The following is an 18,924-nucleotide window of genomic DNA, read 5'->3' as shown; positions in this document are numbered from 1 at the left end:
CTTAACAAACGGACTGCAATCTTTAGAGCACAGGCGTCAGGTAGGTATGCTGTCCTTGTTCTATCGGTATTACAATGGAAGATGCTCTGAAGAACTAGCGTCATTGATCCCTTCGGCACCGGTGCGTAGTTGGGATACACGCCAAACGCGCGCCCAACATTTGTACACAGTTGACACTTGTCACATGAGAACGGGTCGCTTCTACGATTCGTTCTTAAGTTCAACAGCTCGGCTGTGGAACGAACTGCCGGCCTCTGTGTTTCCTCCCTCCTACAACATGGGACTCTTCAAGACCCATGTTCACTCCTTCCTCTCCACAAAAAGACCCTCCACACAGCATCCCCAAAGATGACATAGGCCCTGAGGGAAATTATTTTCTTCAGGGCCTCCTGTGTGGAGTAAATATAAACTTTGCTTTAGAATAAAGAAAAATATTTAAGATTAGCTTCAGGGCAAATCTGAAAACATCCCACAAAGTTTACTCATCGCTGAACCTTCCCCGCACAGAGTTTTAGCCGCCAGACAAAAAGATTTTTCATATCAATAATAAATTAAATAAAAACCGTTATGGTAAAGTTAATTGATTGCACACATAAATGTTATCAGATGCAGTTAATATGGGCACTGATAATAATGTTGACATTGGAAATGAACTAATGTGAATCAACATCTTGAAGTGTTATTTCAGTGGATTCAATGGGTATTGTGAATATACTGAGTGTGGCAGTGTCCAGAGGCGGATTTGCAGTCTTGGCCGCCCTAGGCCCTAAGGCCCCAGACCATGTAGCCGCCCCTTTCTCAGTACCCATCATATTGACCAGGAGTATCCAAACTTTTCAGTAAGTTCCTAGGGTCAAAACCGTTTTAATTTTCCTGCCATTATCATTCATGGTTCATGGGGTGAGATTTGTCCAGGTCTTGGCGGCGGATACGTCTGCCCACCTGCTGCGTGGCGGGCCGGATCGAGAGAGACTGGGTGAGGGAGGCCTTTTGACCTTTACAGCCGGACTATCTTGACCCATCGCCTTGCACCGCAGTTGGAGGGATGTATTCATACGTATGTCACTCCTGGACACACTAATCCCCAGATTCCTACCCACCCCTCATACATTTTCCTTTTCAGAACTTCCTATCCTTCCCTTCCTTAAAAAGACCCTCCACACAGCATCACCTAAGATGACATAGGTCGTGAGGGAAAATATTTTCCTCAAAGCCTCCTCTGTGGAATTAATGTAAAAAAATACGCTTGCTAAATTCGCTAGTTCAATTACTGTATAATTGTAATATAGCTGACAAGTACTTATGTATGCACCTACATTACTGGAAAGCAGTTTAGACAAATCAATAACCGATCCACCACCCCTTTTAAAATTATTTTTAATTTCCTACTATTTTACCAAAAAGATATCAAGGCGATGCACTACGTATTAATGCAAAATCATGTGTTTTTGGTTTGAAAATTTGGTCGTCTAGAAATGTTTCAGATACTTTAATTAAATACTTCGAGTAGAATACATCTTGGCCTTTAAGTCATTTTATAAGCCCAGAAAAAAATAATGTATAAGGCCTATGAAAACTGCTTTTAAGGTCAAAATCTCCTACTTACGAACCCATTTTCGGTTATGATTTTATTGTTTAATGTGGAAAATTAAATCATTTATAAAATAATCGGAAAACATTTAAATATTTATGCCTGAAAATCCACAAAATAAAATAAAGGCACTTTTTGGCCATGTTTTTTTCTCGCCTAAATCAAAACAGCTGGATGGTGTTAAGCGGGAATTTAAACCTTATCGCCATCTACGTAAGGAGTGTTATTGATGGCGGCTCGATTTAAAATATTACACGACGTAGTGCATCGCCTTAATGTTAACAGTTTTGTTTTCATATATATATTTTTAGTGGATGTTTTGGGTTTGAAGTGAAATAGCTTTTTGAATAATACTGTTTTGTGTTACCTGTAGTTCATTTATATATGTTTATAATAATTACGTAAGTTATAATAGGTACGTACCTACCATTGAACCGCAGATCTTCGTTTTTTGTCGCCTCATTGTGATTCGTTTCGTCATGTACACATTATTAATATGCAATCGTATTTTCGTGATTAATGTGTATGTAGGTCCAAGTGATATTTGATTATATGTGTGCGTTTAAATTAATTCATTCAATAGTACGTACTTATTTTCAAGTAAGTTCTACATGACGTAGGTACAATACAATTCAGCCCACATGTACATTGTAGATAAACAATTGGATAATGTTAAACATCCTACTCGGGCATATAATGGTTACATAAATTTTTTTAAATAATATTTATGTTAATGTGTATTTTTAACAGGTACCTAGTAGGACCGAGGTTTTAGAAGTGAGGAAACGGTCCGTGTAATCTTACTAGTAAATACAAATTGTCCATCTAAAATTTGTGACAGAAAAATATTCCGTCGCATTTGGAATTCATAGTATCTATGGGATCAACTGATCGCTAAATTATGGGAAATTATTGCCGTTATGATTTTTTTATTATCAATATGAAGTTGTTTTACAGGTGTTTTTCGATATCTGTCTCACTAGGATATACCTGTGTCGAGACAGACGTATTGGATTCTTAAATGAGTATTTACATATTATTTGATACATGCATACTATAACTAAAATACAAATTATAAAGTTGTGTAGGGTAAATTAAATTAAAAGTTTACATCTCCCGAAAATAATGACAACATTACTTTTACCTAAATTCATGTGAGACTGGTATCACTGTAAGCCTGCGCGCGGCAAATAATTATTCTGTTTCCAGCAGTCTAGCCGTTGGTTTAGCCCAGAGGTTCCCAAAGTGGTCTATATGGACCCCCAGGGGTCGATATTGGCTTGGTGGGGGTCTATGTTAGCAAGAAAAAAATTTGGGGGTCCACGAGATTCAAATGGGGGTACATACGAGCGGACCCCCATTTACCTCAAGTCAACATTTAAGAGTTCCGTAAATGACACAATCGACCTAACACAAATATAATAGATTGGGAAATTACTTATTCGATATTTGCATTTTTATATTTTTCTAAAGTTGTTAATTGAGGTATATAAATAGAGTCTACGTTCCTTTTCTCGTCAGAATTAATATATTGAAGCAAAACATTGCACATTGGAAGCCGCAAACTTTCCTAGTTCCCCAACTTGTTTTTGAAAAACGTCAGGGTAATAATGACGTTTAACATTTAAATGTACTTCACACAGACTTCAAAACTAAGTTTGAGGACATTTTGACTATCGAAATGGAACGTTGAAGAATCGGATATCATGTGACAAGAAGAACTGACCGGAATAAGCACTGACAAATAACTTAAGGGGCAGTTTTGTATGGCCAGCTACAGAAAGAAATTCCCGTTGCTTATCCTGCTTCATTCATGTGACAAGAAGAACTGACCGGAATAAGCACTGAAAAAGAACTTAAGGGGCAGGTCTGTAGGGCTAGCTACATAAAGAAATTCCCGTTGCTTATCCTGCTTCATTTTCATTTGGTGTAATACCTCACAAGGGTGCCCCTGTCGCACAGTGTAAAGACATAGGAACTGTACCGCCACCCGGTTGTTGGACAGCAAGGGAAGGGAATCTTTTCACTAAAAAGATAAATGATTATCACATGGGACGTTAATAGTTTTAGGAAAATTCAATATTCGGCAGGCAGGGGGTCTACGGAAAAAAAAGTATTTGGCAAGTGGTCTACGGGGCAAAAAGGTTTGGGAACCTCTGGTTTAGCCCTAAATCTCCTCTAGCGAACGCGATCTGTTTTGTTCATAAAATTATTGTAACGTGAGTTTGTTAAAATTAAAACTAAATTGAAAATATTCGAATTCTCATTATTACACACCGAGAGTAATCACTTCACCTTGGATTCTGCGGATTGGAGAACCACAGAATCAGTAAGCCAAAAATACATTTAAATTGGCGATAATCTCAATCCTCCAAAGTTTTATGAATTTTAAAGCGTTAAGACATAATAGAAGTGTAGGTTATCCTACAGGGATAACAATATTATAAATGTATATGGAATAGTTAAGATAGAAATGTATATGGAATAGTTAAGATATAGTTAGTTAAATAATAAATGGAAGTTAATATAAGCAGTATAACCTAAGATAACATATATAACAATATCAATAACATTAAATGACAGAGGTCAATCAGCATGTAGTTGCAGTACATACTTATGAAGAGGTTTTTATAAATTGTTTGATCTTAGATCTGTCTTGGCTGATGATCCAAGATTTGGTGTCTGTTTCACATTTAAAAAATATTGTGTTTAGTATAAAACAAGGAAAATGTTAATAATTATAATTTTTTTTTCTTTTATAAATTTATACTGTGTACGGAAAACCGTGGTGATGTAATACCTTTACCTAGAAACTAAAGATTATCGAGTAGTTTTGAACTAGGTAAAAGTTGATTACGAGCGAGTAATTCTTTGTAGTTGTCAATGCACCTAAAAAGGACGTTGAGAGAAATCTATAAATTTTATCGGAATCGGTAAAAGTCGCCAGGCACCCGGTATCTTTGGGAGAAAGATGGAACTGCGGGCGATACTATCGGGGTTCACAGAAACATTGAAACGTTTTGCACACTTGTCAATGATACCCCATTCAGACAGAGCGATTTTAGTTGATCAACTCTATGTTGAATGACACTTGAAAGTTAATCGACAAGTGTGAACACCCTTTCAACAGAGTTGATCAAGTTTTTAGTTGAGCGATGAATGTAAAAATCCCGTCTACTTTTGTTGTTCAGGTATGAGTCATCGTTCGATTTTCCGGCCGAATCGAATCGTGTGAACATATGTTTCAAGTCGCTTGCGATTTTTAGTTACAGTCGAAAGTAGACATTAGACGTTCCTAGTGAGTGGTTTAATTATGCGTACCTAGTACCTACCAACATGGCATCTACTTCAATGAAAGAATGTATTGAGTTACAAAGCCATCCCTGTCTTTGGGATCAGAAGCAAGAAATTTACAAAAATAATAATGGCCGTGAATCTGCAATTAATAATATTATTTTTGAAATGTTACTGTAACTTAGTAGTTATTATAATTAAATAACACGTCTCTGAATGTTAGAAAAAATATATTTTTTTTACTATTAAAAGGTCAGAAATCACAGGGACGCACGCAGCGACAACTTCACTTGACGCCATCTTGATTAACAATATCGGTTCGAGTTAAATTGAAACGTCTGAATGAAAATTTCTTCAAAATTTTTTGTCGTTCAATAAAAGTCGTTCAACTAAACTCGCTCTGTCTGAACGGGGCATTAGCTTGCAAATGTCTTTCAACAGAGAGTTGATCAACTAAAATCGCTATGTCTGAACAGGGTATTAAGAATAGTACAAAAAAGAAATTAAATTAGTCGAAGCAGAGCTATACTTGGACAGTTTATTTAATTATATTTGTTGTTCTACTTTCCGATATGAATTCTACTAGACCTGTTTATATTTAGTGATTGACAGCATCATCCTAATAATCATTACCGAAATTCTGTATACGGCGAATGGGAGTATAGGTACAATTGTGATTCCGTGTTGTAGTTGTCGCAATAATAAGTAAATATTGATGTTTGTTAGGTATACGGAAAGAAATAAAGTATAGGGTAGACCGAGGCTATTCGGATCATTTTTTATGTTTTATTGAAAAAAATTAAAACTAATGCATTTTCGAAAAAAAAAATTATATTATATTAAGCATTTGACATTTTTAATGATCATAACATAAAGTAACTTTAAAAAAACATATGACTATTACTGTAGACCTCTCCACTGATCCGAATCACCACATATATATGCTACTCGGCTACTCGGATCAAACCCGAAAAAATAGTTAAGTATGAAAAAAAAAACGAAAACCAAAAATACGTTTTAGAACCCATAACTTTTATGAAAGTATCATGACACTTATTACACTCTTATTGGCTTACCCACCGCACAACTAAAAACTTTATTAAAAACTTTCTTGTCGTAACATTTTTCGTGGCACCATTCTTCGCAAGAAGAACATTGAATCCAATCTTCCTTTGGAGGATGTACAAAAGCTTCATTGCAATAAATGCAAAACCACTTTCTTGAAGCCCCAGCCGATGAAGAAGCTGTTACGGAAGATTTTTTTAACTTTAAGTCCCGGGGTACCTTTTCCTTTGAACTATAATTTTGGGCGGTTTTTGGCGAGAGTTATTTTGATTTCCTTTGCGTTCGAGGCTTTTATTTTTTCTTCAGTAGTCTAATTTGGAAACGTTTACTGGAGATTTAATATGAAAAATTGGCACCTTTGCAACGCGGGAGTACTTTTTAGTTGGCACATCCTTTTCAGGAGGATATGCCAACTACAATTGTTGTGTATGGGATTCCGTAGCTCACAGCAGCACTGCGTAATCCCATTTCACCGGATTCTACTTTCCTAACGGTTTCATCCATTGCAATTTTCGAACATGATTGATTAGTCGTCTTTTTCACATAGTTGCTCACCATCTGTTTCAAATAAAAATATAAAACAATTAACGCATCGAATTTTAAAAGCATTAAAATATGATCCAAATAGCCCCCCCACCGTCGGCCCGTTTTACCTCACATTTATTAATATGATATTTACTCAAAGTAAAGTACAAAAACATACAAAATGCAATTTATTGCGCTTTAATTCTGTTTAATGTGCATTTGATTGATAAATATATAACATATGAGCATGACTAAATAGCTTACCTTTTCAGAAAAAAACACTAAGAACGCAGAGAACAATATTACATTAGGCATTTATTTGAGACGTAACTTGTACAATCTTCACACATATCGATTTTTAGCAGTCAACCCACGCAATCTGTAATATCGGTAATTTTACTATTATGACATATGGTAGATGGGGAAGCTATGTCCAAATTCTTTCATTGTCATTTGGTTACAATAGCCGAGATATATCCATATTGCTTAGCTTGATCCGAATAACTCACCCGATCCGAATAGCCTCGGTCTACCCTAACAGTTCAGCGTATATAATACTTATTATAATATATTTTGTCCAAAAGAAAGCTAGCTTAGCAGTCCATAATGGAGTTCTAATAGCAACCCCGATGTATATACCGTGGGCAGTGGAAAAAAAGTAGACTGTATGTATGCATATATAAGATCTCTAAGGCGTGGGTGTGGTACATCCGTATATTTATGAGAAGATCCAAAAAAAGCCAGGATTAAGAGCCCGATCTTAGATTTGGTTATGTGGAGCAGACGGATGGAGAAAGGAATGTCGGTATTTCGACTGGAGATGCAGTTTTTTACGTGAATATCACACAAAATCTCAACTATTCAGAGCCAGTGGAGCTAAGGCATCCCTAATTGGGATATGTTAAGGATATTCAAGGCTGAAGGAAGTGGGGATGTTAATGGTAAGGTTAGGAAGTACTAACCTGGCAATTTCAAGAAATGATTCGTTTTTAAAACTTGGTCTTTCACCGGAGCTGAAAGTACCCGCAACCTCCTGTACAACATAAAATACATCAATCAGTGCCAATTTTGGAAATGTCACACACGTACGCCACGAGGAAAATTTTATACTTTTTTAATCACAGATTAAAAAGCAAATTAAAATATTTATACAAAATAATAGTTAGATATCCCATTGTAGTACCTACTTGATGAAATGCAATGTGGTATACGTGTATTAATTTGCTTATTTCCTGGTAATTTTCCGCTAATCGCAAAATCCCGCACCAGATATTCCCAATGAAAGAAGATAGAATAATGGTAGGTACCTACATACTATTAGTGTTGTACTATAAATACAGATAGCGGTATTGCTGTATTGGTGTTGAAGTTTTACTAAGGAAACGACTCATGCCCGTTTCGACTCATTGGTAATGATACGAAGGAGGTAGCCACTTTTGAAAGGAGAATATAATTTTTAATTTATACATCGCCAACTTGTGCGATTGCATATATATAATTCTGTTTGTTGTTCTGCTTTTAGTGACTGACAAAAACATCCTAATAATAATTATCCGAAATTCTGTATACGATGAATGGGAGTATAGGTACAATTGTGATTCCGTGTTGGAGTTGTCGCAATAATACGGAAGATATTGCCTCGATGTTTGAGAGGTATACGGAAATAAATCAAGTATAATAAATAGTTCAGGGTAGAATAATTTTCTCGGTTTAACCGCGTAACGTGGTCCTTAAAAGGACTTTTAACTCCTGACGTTTCACTTAGGTTTTGATTTCTGGATCGAACAGACACGCGAAAGCGATCAGTTTGAGACAAAACTCAAGAAAACGCCTGTGAAGATGGACAGTGAGATCTGTCCGAAACGTCAGAAGTTAAAAAGTCATTTTAAGGACTACGCTTCGCGGGTAACCTCAACCATAACACATATATACAGAGTTCTCCAATAAGAAGTGTTATTTTGAATAGCCCGCTATTTCAGTAGATTTTACTTTTGAAGCTGTCATTTTTTGACATTTGACAAGTAGAAATTACGCCATTAATAAAAATGGAACGATAAACGCTTCAACAACGCATTGAAATTATTAAAATTCACTTGAGTGAATCAAATGCAAATCATCTTGAGTGATGAGGCCCAATTCCACCTGGGGCTCGGAAAACCCAAGAGATATTGTTGAAAAGCCTCTCTATCCTCAACGTGTGACTGTTTGGTGCGGTTTATGGTCCGGCAGAGTCATTGGACCTTACTTTTTCGAAAATAAGGCTGGAGCAACAGTTACGGTGAATGGATTGCGCTATCGAGAGATGATTAATGATTTTTTATAGCCGGAATTGGATGGTATTGATCTCGACAACTTTTACTTTCAACAAGACAGCGCTACGTGCCACACAAGTAACGAAACCATTGATCTTTTACGATTGAATATCAAAATAACACCTCTTATTAGAAAACCCTGTATATACCGTATATTTAATTGACACCATTCCTAAAATATTAATATGGAATTATATGAACTGCTTACTGCGTCTTAAACCCAATAAATCCACATTGATTTCGCCGTTCATCCCATATTTTTAGGTTTCATAAAAATGGCAAAATTTGAGTGATCGTTTGTCATAAAAATTATGACAAACGATCACTCAAAACGTTTTGCAAACTTGGCATTATATGCCAAGAATCGCTCCAATGGATATTGGTTTCATTACTCATTTTCTATCAGTTTCATAACTTTTATTTTTGAAGTGAAACTTCTTTACGCGCGTCATGCATTTTCGAGGACCGGAGTAAAACCGACTCATGACCGTCACGAAAAACCGTGATCATTTGGTGGTGGGGGTACGGGACCCCCACCACCGCTCACCGTTCACTGTCGCTCTCTCACTGTAGTCGCTTACTGAGGTGAGGGAGCCACTGACGAACGTTCTCTCTCTCTCTTCTCTCTTTTCCTCTCTCTCTAGCCAACGACGCCACGCCAGGCATCAGCTGCTTGCTTCGTGTACTGCGAGGTGAGTGTAATACGAGTGAAATACGTAATTGATTGTGGTTTATTCGATTTGGAACAGAGTTTTAGTGTCAAAAAAGAGAGAATGAAATGAAAAGAGAGAGAGAAGAATACTAAAAGTTTCACTTCCGTCGTGCGTAGGCTTGCCACACACTGTATTTTTTGTTATTAGTGTAAGATAGATGTTGTTGTATAGTGGTAGTTGCTAGTGACACGTTTTACCACAGATTAATTATTGGCTACGTCCAGCGCAACGCACAGAGCCGCTCCCAACTAGCAAATGAATAATTAAGTACTCAAAAGGTTTACATAAAGTGTATCTTAAGGCGGTGCACTACATCGTGTAATATTTTGAATCGAGCCGCCATCGATAACACTCCTTACGTAGATGGCGATAAGGTTTAAATTCCCGCTTAACACAATCCAGCTGTTTTGATTTAGGCGAGAAAAAAACATGGCAAAAGAGTGCCTTTTGTTTTATTTTGTGGATGTTCAGGCATAAATATTCAAATTTTTTCCGGTCATTTTATAAATAACTTACATTATTAATTATACAATAAAACCATAGCCGAAAATGGGTTCGTAAGTAGGAAATTTTGAACTTTAAAGCAGTTTTCATAGGCCTTATACATTATTTTTTTCTGGGCTTATAAAAAGACTAATCTAAAAAATACTCGATTGTTTCAAAGGCCAAGATGTATTCTACTCGCAGTATTTAATTAAAGCATCAGAAACATTTCGACTAAATTTTCAAACCAAAAACGCGTGACTTTGCATTCATTCGTAGTGCATCGCCTTAATCGTGCCTTCGCTTAAAAGGGATAAGTCATAACAAATACAAAATTTGTGTCGTTTGAGTCAACTCTAAGTGCGCGCTTATAACAATATTCCAATACAAAATGTAGTGAATGGTTTCTTCACAACAAAACCCCGTGTCTTTAGTTATAATAAATACTGTTACAATCAGGAACAAGTGTGTAGGACACCCTCTATACTGAAGTCTCTGTTGCTAGAACCATCTAGAATGCAACTACAAGCCCACCTCGGTTCTGAACATGAAGTGTGGAACCTAGTAAGCCCTAGACCAAGGCTGCCCAACCTTTTTAGCAGTTGGGCGAAATTGACGATTTTGAATCACTGGCGGGCCACTGAATACCTGACGGTTCCTATTTCCATGGGGGGGGGGGGGTTGTTAGAGAATTTCTATAAAACATAATTCCCCACAAAAAAAAATCTAAATATTTGAAATCCATGGGGGGGGGGTTGTTACGGAACTTCGCTGAAAAAAAATTCCGCACGCCCGAACATCATATGTGATACCCCACAGCAATTTTTCGAATTCCATGGGGGGGGGGTGGGTACAGGATTCCATTTCGACGCAAAAAATATTATGTCGAAAACCGGTGTATTTTTGTTTCAAAAGTAAGTTCAACAGGTTAGATTTTTTCGTCGCTGATTCTCGTTCTGAGTAGCCTAAATAGCGATAAATCGCCGTCGTTGGCAACACTGGTGACCGCGCGCAAGCTGCATTGTTTGTTTTACTGCGGGCCCGCGACACTTTTTCAAATTGGCGGATTGGCAGGTTTTTTGAAAATGTTTCACGCGGGCCACTTATAATTCGTTCGCGGGCCACATTGTGGCCCGCGGGCCTGGGGTTGGGCAGCCTTGCCCTAGACGGAACTATTGTAGAACAATTTGAAGCCGTATGTTGAGGGGAAGATGTTTTAAAACTGTGGAAGTGCTCCATTTTTTAATTGCAAGTCCCATTCCCTGTCTCATCAAATACCAAACAAATCGTAAGCCGTTATAATTGCATTAAAAATAGGAAATTAAATTAAAATGGTGACAATAATACCACTTCACACATTAATCGTTTCAAAAGTTTGTCATACAAGATGGCTGCTAGTCAATTTCCCCTCTCCATAGATTTGGCCTCAGTACCATTCATACGAAATCGCACTAATTCTCTGTCCAAGGCTTTTTATGTTTATGACATGGAGGGGCACATCTAAATACTACCGACATCTGTCGGTAAACTTAATAGTTTACTAAAACTAAGTTTAACTTAAAGACATTAAAATTCAATTCATACTTCAAATTGCTTTATATAGCTCATTATTTGGCTCAGGGAAACGGTTGCAAATAATTGACAAACATTTTAATGAGTGAGATCCCTTACATTCTTAAATCCGTATACTTCAGACGTAGGTTAGCTAATCTGGCACATGGCATTCCTCTGCTATTGACTTATAAACATATTTACCTTTCTAGGTATATCCACTTCAGTTCGCATATCAACACTATTGCAAACTTCTAACCATACAATTACATAGTAAGCACTGAAGCGCGGTATTATAGACTAGAGACTTGCTTTAGTAACGGCAATCGAAATAAAGTTTCTTAAAGAGATAGACGTGAAATCTATGATCGCTTCAAATTTAAAATTAGATGTTGTTTGCCGTCATAAGATAATCGTGTTTATTCAAGAAGTTAGTATTAAAACAGTGTGAAAACCAAATACAATAACAGTGCTTGTAAAACAGGAAATAATTCATTGTTTTAAAACATCTCTCCAGAACGAGTTGCTACGATATTTTACAGTGAGTTATTTTATGCTCTTCGTAATTTTTACCTGTGACGATTTTATGTTTGTATGTTTATTGTGTAGGATCTGTACAGCTAAAAGTATTTATAAAGGATCTCTTTTCAAAAACAAATATGTATTGTGCCAATTTTCTTTATAATAGGTATGCTCATTTTTTTGTTGAAAAAATAGAATTTAACACCGTTAGTAAAACCTTGAAAAATAACCAAATCTGTAAAAATATTTAAACAAAAGAAATACACATTTCAAATATAAATTTATTTTTTTCCTTCTATCGCTTGTATGAATTAACACAATCAGTTATATTTTTTGAATTTAAAAATAATTTCCACGCGGGAATATTTCACTATGTTTATGATTATTATATGTATGTATTATTATTTTATTAAAAATGTTTTTAAAAAGTTGTAGTTCAACATAATAATACTAGTTATAATTTGCAATGTGTGGTGTGTGCTACAAATTAACAATTTAAAATGTATTATTGGAAGTTGCAATAATTTTGAAAATTAATAACCCGAAACGTTTTCATAAAAATGGAAACTGGTGAATATACATCATATTACTTTGGACACGATTATGTAGTACAACTTATTGGGTAGTATAACTTATTTTGTAGTATAACTTATTTTGTAGAATAACTTTTTTTGTAGAATAACTTTTTTGTAGTATAAATTATTTTGTAGTACCTACCTATAACTTAGTTTGTAGTATAACTTATTCTGCACTATAACTTATTTTGTAGTATAACTTATTTTGTAGTATAAATTATTTTGTAGTAGGTACCTATAACTTATTTTGCAGCATAACTTATCTGCAGTATAACTTATTTTGTAGTATAACTTATTTGGTAGTATAACTTATTTTGCAGTATAACTTATTTTGTAGTATAACTTATTTTGTAGTTTAACTTATTTGGTAGTATAACTTATTTTGCAGTATAACTTATTTTGTAGTATAACTTATTTTGTAGTATAACTTATTTTGATTCGAGCTTTCGCTATCGAGTAAGTAGAGTGGGGACTTAAGTGGGGATTTTTTAATATAAAAAGCGAATAAATTTGAAAAGAAAAATCAAAACGTTAAAAAATATTACATTACATCTATTTTAAAATTAATTTTAAAAATTAAATAATTTTCGAAATAAAATACAAAAGAATTGTTTGATAAAATCAACAAAGTTTTTTTTTACAATTATATATTTTTAAATGTCTTTCAAATAAAAGAAAAAATGGTTTGATCGAAGAAATTGATTGAGAAGGAGTCGACAAGTCTACCAACCTCGCCAAATGCCGATCGGGTCGGACCGACATTTGTTTTGTATATTAACTGCTGTAATGTCATCAACTGTTTTTACGGGTTGTTGAACTTACCGGGAAGACTTTATGTAATTTAGCTCTCAATTTGTTTTAACTGACGCTGATGAACCGATGAACACCTGATGAAGCGCATCTGATATTAATTTTCCAGTCAGTCAGTATGTTTGTGTTTATTTTAATAGAAACCAATGTCAGTGTACCTTTTGGTTCTAGCCCATTTAGCACGCACACTCTCTCTTTCTCTCTTACACTTCCTGACCAGGTAATATCTAACCCATTTGAACTTCATGATGATGATAAAACACGGTTTTGTGTTTGAAATCTAAGCCTCGTTAGCCAGATTTTCTGATCACGAAACACGTCCTTCGCAATTTATTGTATCCTTTGTTCTATGATGTTTGGCATCTAAAAACTTTGTGTCTTTTTTTGCAGATAAATCGAAATACCCTGAACTTTAAAAATGGCCGATGAAGACAGGATCGTGTTCGAGGACTCCACAACGGTAGAGAGCACTCCCCCCGCCACCGAGGTGCAGCAGGAGCCCGACCAAGAAGCGGAAGTGTCGCTGACCACCAGGAACATGATAGACGCTCCGATAGGCGACTGTCCCCCAGGATACGCGAGGGACGCTAACGGGGAGTGCCGCCCCATATTCTAGTGAAAGGAGAACTCTTCAATAACCCTTCATACCAAATCCACATATTATCTTGGAAATCACATAATGAGGTTGTCTCCCAATAGTCACACGGAAAAAACGATCCTGCTTAAAAGTGATAGCATGCCGATTCCCTAACAAAACATTAGTCATTCAGAACATATCTAGAACACGTGATCTTTTAATAATAAATATCATAACGGAATGCACAATATCAGTATGTTAATATCAATATTTGTCTGAACACGTATTCCGCAGTCCTCATTAAACATTCGCTTTTCACTGATAGGTACTTTATTAGGTACTCTGTCAATTTATTCGTTAAAGGCCTGAAGTACCGTTTTTAACAGATTTTTTTTTCAATTAATTAACAGTGTTTAATATAAGTATGTTTTTGTGCCCATGCTAGTAATAATTGAAAAGCTGTAACGTCAGTAAAATCAGTTTTTCGATATCTACAAAATGACGAACCTTCAAAGTAAACTTGAGTAAAACCAATAATCATAGAGTATTAATTTTCTCTGATTATTTTCACTCATAAAAATACCATAATAAAGCCATTTTAATTTTTTTATTTATTCATTTTCGGTAAATCGACAGTTTACATTTAATCAGTTTGTACAAAAGTATTATATAGTAAAATAAAACCAATTATGGATTTCCTCCTTGTGACTTTAACTGAGATAGCATAATATGGAATAAGTTATTTAAATTTGTGAGAAAAGAATATGAATTAAAAAATTTATACAAAACAAAAGATTATATAAAACGAAAAATTTACAAAACAATTCATTTATAAACATGGAGAGAGGTTGTAGATATAAATCAAATCATAATAGAGATATAAACAGTAGAGACAAACATTATTTATGGACCTCTTGTATTTGGTAAATTCGCAACTGAAAATATCAACGTTGGATAATTCGCTATTGTAATTATCGCATAGTCTGTTCAGGCAAGAATTCTGTTTAGAGTTCGTTTTGCTTTGATCAACCCTGAACAGGACACAAGAGCGTGTTGAACGCGCAGACATTTTAACGATTTAAAATGTGTAATTTTTGATTTGCCGCGAAAAATCACATGTTCGTGTTTTTGTTTGTGAATATGGCGTTGTTGAAGTCACACCGGCCAATGTCGGTGACAGCCGTCTTCTAACAGCCAGTGAGAAGCGTTTTCTACGTCATAATGACCTTGCGGCCGGTTGTAACCGTTTCGGGGTGTGCGGTTTTACATCGTTTTTAAAATCACTAATAATCATTAATGAAAATGTTAAAATACACATGTTTTAATGCGATGGTCAGAATCGGAAACTAAACTTTAAATTACTCATTTTTAATGGTATTAAAAGTTTACGAAAATATCCCATTTAAATGGTATTACAGCATACTTAACATCAATTTTTTGACGGCTTGTATCTTCGGTACTACAAATTCGATATTTAAAAAAAATTCCGCGTGCTCTAAATATGATAAATTTGTAATAACATGACATATCATTGTAGGAGACAACCTCTTAATATAGAAATTTGATAAAAATCAAACAATAACAAATCATGGCCATGGATGGCATCATTGAGTGACACCGATTATTAAAAAAAAGTTAAACTTTGAGGTTATGATCGGAAAAAATTACATAACTCAACTTTTATTCACACCAACCGCACATAATCGACTTACGACAGTAGTAAGTTTACAATCAGACAATATAATACTTTAATTATTTAAATATGTATTACTTTACAAATAAATAAGCTACTTTTTATACTATTACTTATATTTATTTATTTACGATACAAGTACCTTTAACTACAGATTCTAATGTAACTATATAATCTATTTTTTAACAAAAAAGGAATTACAAAAAATGCTATAGGATACAAAATTTTAATTAATAACTATTTTAAAAAAATATGTGAAATGCTTTATAATAATAACTATTTTATAATAAATTTATGTAATGTATCTATTCTATTTTACGTTGCAAATAAAATTGTATGTGAAAAAGTTCGATGGATTAATATTAATAAATAAAAATGTTTGCTTTACGTTCATAAATATTTTTCTTCGTCATCTTTCTTTCTCACCTTAACATATTCCTTTCAGTTAGTCCCATCACTTTCCTTTAGGCTAGATCCTCTTACCGCATTCCTTTCAGTTAGTCCCATCACTTTCCTTTAGGCTAGATCTTCTTACCATATTCCTTTCAGTTAGTCCCATCACTTTCCTTTAGGCTAGATCCTCTAACCATATTCCTTTCAGTTAGTCCCATCACTTTCCTTTAGGCTAGATCTTCTTACCATATTCCTTTCAGTTAGTCCCATCACTTTCCTTTAGGCTAGATCCTCTTGCCACATTAATTTCAGTTGATTCTGCGTCCCATTGTTTTCATATTGGCTAAATCCTCAACATACCACTTTCCTTTCAATATTCCTCTAGTCTTTTCCTTTAAGTTAAGTTTTCGCCTCGTGCGTTTTGTCAGATGGTACTAGATACTTGATTGAACAAGTATATTTCTATAATAAAACAATATAAATTTCAGCATCCTACTTATTATTTTTGTCAAAAGAGTTGGGAAACAACTGGCATCTATCAAAACTCGAGAAAACAATGAACAACGAATATCCAATAATAATGTATGATAAATAATACATTTATATATTATACATCTCATTTCTATTGATAATTACCGAAATAACCATTTATTACGGAACCGCGATTATCGTACATAAAAGCATTTATTTTTTTCACCTGTAAGCAGTAATTGTTGATTGAGGTACTAGTACATATTGAATCATTTGGCGGGTTGGAAATAAGCCGACATAGCTCTGTGGATACAGAGCACCTGACCGGACATCAGAAGGCACGGGTTCAATTCCCGTTGGCGGCATTTATTTTTACTCGGGAGATATTTTCAATTTGTATTAGTATTTCGGATGACTAATTATTGCTTATATTTATTTAAAGTGAATCGTATATTGTGAGAAAAGTATTACCTTTTTAAATCAAATAATAAAAATCTCCGTCTTCTCAATTGCTAAGAGTTGGCAAAATACTGCCATCTATGAAGATGGTAAAAATTGGTATAAATAAGATTATTCAATATTCATTACCTGCAATCAAGTGATAGCCGTGTTTTACTGTGCTCCCTAAGGCTGGCCGCATACATACGTTTTTCGTATTCGATTTCCGAATTCGTTTTCCGTATTCGCACATCCGAATGCACGGAATCAGTAGAAAATACATTAACTGCCGCACACGTTCGTTTTAGTTCCGAACGGAACAAATTCCTTACGCACGTTCCGAATGCGAGCCGGCGCGTTCGGAGAAACCGAATGGAAAAAACCTAATGACGTCATGTGGAACGCAGCTATTGCATACAGTTTGTTTGTGCCGACGCAAACGTACGGAAATTTCATAACATAAGGTAGCGTAAAGTAGCCGAATTTGCTGTTAGGTGGGACATGTTAAAAATTGATGTTTTTACGTGAAAATAAAAATTTTGTGGGGGGGGGGTGGCTAGAGAATTTCAAAAAAATAAAATTTGTCACCAGAAAATAAAAAAAATTCATGGGGAGGGTGGCTAGAGAATTTCAAGAAAATATAAAATTTGTCCTTAGAAAAATAAATTTCATGGGGGGGGGGTGGCTAGAGAATTTCGGGACATCTGACGTTTATACATTCCGAATGAAGAAAAACGAACGTTTGCGCTAGTCTCACGGAATTCCGAATACGGAAAACGAATTCGGAAATCGAATACGAAAAACGTATGTATGCGGCCAGCCTAAATAAACTTAAAATAGGTATTATGTTATAGTGAACTTTTTGCACAAGACGACGCTTTCTGTTTGCTTGGAAGTAATTTAACAAATTTGAGAAGTGGTGAAGTTGAGTGTATTTAGAGTCATTACGTTGTAGATTTTGAAGTAATTAGGCATCATAGGGTTAATATTTTTGCCTCGTACTTTCGTTTATTCTGCAAGGTGTACACTGTACAATGTAAGGTTATTGTTCCGCTGAAATCCAAGATAAGAGAGATATAAAGTTTATATAAAAGATATAGATTCTTATAACGTCGTCATATGCGCCTATATGAGGCATAATGGACAACGTACGTCCTATTTATACTGCTGTTCATGCTGTCTCCCTCAGGCACGCGGTCTCTTCCACATTCGCAAACACACGATCACCACAGTGTTTAGTACTGCCGCTGTTCAGCTTCGTGTTTAGTTCAAGACAAACATTCCCGGGTTACGACCAACCTGACAATATTTGTTTTCCTCTCGATTCCATTAGTGGAAATTATTAATTTCGATGCTGTGCGTTGATGGAGTAAATGAGTAGGGGACCCAGAATTCTGAATTTCTACTGGCATAAAACATACTTCCCTTGAATGCTTTAAGTTTTTATGATCTTAAAAAATATCATGATTATTTTTGAAGATTTCTATTCAGATGCCGAGTTGATAAAATAATTTTATGAAATTTCCTCTATGGAAAAACCGCAAAGCATGTCAAGATAATTATAAAAAAATACATCTTCTCGTATTTAACATGTAGAGGAATTTAAAAAAATACTTTGTTTCTTTATGCTATATATATATAAATGTATGTTCTATTTATAATTTTTTTTTTTTTATTCTTTTTAATGGCCGCAAGCAGTTCGTCCTTCTTCCTTTTGGAGATGAATTTAGCCACCACGTTTCGAGGGCGGGCGTCATGGAGAGCTGCTGCTATCCGTCTTGAGAATGTTGGCGAGGTTTGGCTCGAGTAACAAATTCAATGTCCTCTTCTTTAATGATTTGTCCAATGATAGATGCGATTTTTATTAGACTGTCTGCTAGGTTTTCATCCTTATTTTCGGGGAGACCGAAG

The 18,924-nt window shown here is 35.2% G+C and overlaps 1 long non-coding RNA gene across 1 annotated transcript; it reads left to right on the top strand.

The window, feature by feature from the left end:
• Positions 1-11,872: 11,872 nt before the first annotated feature.
• On the top strand, positions 11,873-16,089 carry LOC149414686 (uncharacterized). The gene is made up of 2 exons (XR_016303863.1): positions 11,873-12,075; positions 13,832-16,089. It is a non-coding gene; the product is annotated as an uncharacterized LOC149414686 (long non-coding RNA).
• Positions 16,090-18,924: the final 2,835 nt, after the last annotated feature.

This window comes from Hesperophylax consimilis, chromosome 19, assembly GCF_061612785.1.
Source record: "Hesperophylax consimilis isolate HC1 chromosome 19, BYU_Hcon_1.0, whole genome shotgun sequence".
Lineage (NCBI taxonomy): Eukaryota > Metazoa > Arthropoda > Insecta > Trichoptera > Limnephilidae > Hesperophylax > Hesperophylax consimilis.
Note: the sequence above shows the minus strand (reverse complement) of the source record. Positions and strands in the feature narration are given on the sequence as shown.